This window comes from Gymnoscopelus microlampas (genome assembly GCF_963454915.1).
Source record: "Gymnoscopelus microlampas genome assembly, chromosome: 16".
NCBI classification, from domain to species: domain Eukaryota; kingdom Metazoa; phylum Chordata; class Actinopteri; order Myctophiformes; family Myctophidae; genus Gymnoscopelus; species Gymnoscopelus microlampas.
In genome coordinates this window covers 10,426,305-10,428,183 of record NC_139953.1, presented here as the reverse complement: position 1 = coordinate 10,428,183, position 1,879 = coordinate 10,426,305, and the positions used below count along the sequence as shown (strand labels likewise).

The 1,879-nt window shown below is 38.9% G+C and overlaps 1 long non-coding RNA gene across 1 annotated transcript; it reads right to left on the bottom strand.

Annotated features, from left to right (window-relative positions):
• Nucleotides 1–537: 537 nt before the first annotated feature.
• Nucleotides 538–1,344, bottom strand: LOC311063182. Its single transcript, XR_014602551.1, has 3 exons — nt 1,297–1,344; nt 1,054–1,117; nt 538–803 (listed from the first exon to the last, which is right to left on the bottom strand). It is a non-coding gene; the product is annotated as an uncharacterized lncRNA (long non-coding RNA).
• Between the last annotated feature and the right edge of the window lie 535 nt (nt 1,345–1,879).

Below are 1,879 nucleotides of genomic sequence, written 5' to 3'. Positions count from 1 at the left end.
GAGGAGAAGGGACCCTTTGACCCAAGGGCTACATTAAGAGGATTAGAGTGAAACAATTTGTCAACCAATTCACTGACAGTAGCTTCATCAACAGCACAGCTATTCTTAGTAAAAATATCCCCAATTAGCTTCGGAATACACTGAGTTGATGATGTGCAGATAAACTGAAGCTGTTCCACCAAATCATCAATGCATTGCCTAGAGACATTGTAGATGCTGTCCAATTTTAACAAGAGAGAACCAATATTTGTCTCAATGTCAGTTGTAGTCGAAGTAGTCTTTTCACAATCCAACTCTAAGGCATCTATGTCCTCATCATCATGAGATTCCAACAGTGGAAGGTCATTGTCATTTTCAATACAGACTGGAGGTATTGCAATCACTTCAGGCTTAAAATCTTTCAATGAATAGAATTTGTGTTTTCTACTTTTGTGTGTTGCATAAGCCTGATACGTGTTAGCTGTGGAATCACATCCATCAAAAACACATTCTATGGTTTCAAAGTTTTTCAAGTGGGAATTAATATGTTGAAAATAGTCTTTTGCATTAGAAGAGAATGAGTCACAAGTTTTACATCTGAGAGATTGCACAACTTCACACTCTTCAGTTTCGACAGTATTGTGGGTTCTATGCAAGTGTGTGCGCAGGCCAGACCATGTCTTAAAGGTGCAAGGACAGTTTAAATGAATACAGGGAACTGAATATCCATGTCCAAATGTACCGTGATTCACTCGATAATGCTTGAGAAGTGTCCCTTTTGATGAAGCCACGAATGTGCACAGCTTACATCGCCATTCCATAACCTGTAAAAAAAAGAAAAAGAAAAAAGAAAGAAATTAAAACTGATTGTAATGCTACTCTATAGATGTTCTCACCATACTCTACCATATTTACTTTACAGTTCTGTTACTTCTACTCCATTAAATAAAGCATTTAACAGCTTTAGTTACATGTTACTGTGCAGATATTATTATGAAATATGGGGTTGAGCACAAAAAAGAAAAACATACATAATAAGGCTAGTTTGGTTACAGATGATGGAGCTGGACTTACTAGGCAGACAGAGATAGTTTCAACCCATAGCGTGCTTCTTTCTTGCACAGCAGTTGACTTGTGTCTATAGTAAAACACACACACACACACACACACACACCATTAAACATTAGCCCATGCATGCTTTTTTTTTTTTACTTCTACTCCACTAAATACAGCATTTCACAGCTTTAGTTACATGTTACTGTGCAGACTGTATTATCAAATAGGGCTTTGAGCTTAAAAAATGAAAAATAAACATACATAATAAGGCCAGGTTAGTTAGATGCTGGAGCTGGACTTGCTTCTTTCTTCCTCAGCAGTTGCTGTAGTCGTGTCTTTAAAAATATAGAAATATACACACACACACACAACATTAAACATTAGCCCACGCATGCACCTTTACAACCACATTGCCACCCCAACACAGGCTTATTGTCTACCGTTTATATCGGTGGTTTCCCGTTCTGGGCGCGTACGAAACATCCAGTTTAACTTTGATAAACAAATGAAAGTTATGGAGGCGCGCGCGCGGGGGGGATTTTACCGCTTACCACGCTTTGCATCATGGCCGTTGTAGTTTACTTTCAGTGAGCCAACAATGAGACGCAAGTCAAACGAACTACACACCACAAAACAAGCCCCGTTGTCGTCACTTCCTATATCCACGCAAGTTAACATGGGAAATGTATGTTGATAGTTCTGGGTCCACCTCAGCCTGGCTTTGAGCAATTCCTCACAATTTGCCGTTTACGTGTACACAAACGTTCAGATTTAAAAATAAATGTGCTTACTGGGCTCACGGATGTTACAATATTGTATGCTCGAGCAAAATTACCCGTATTTT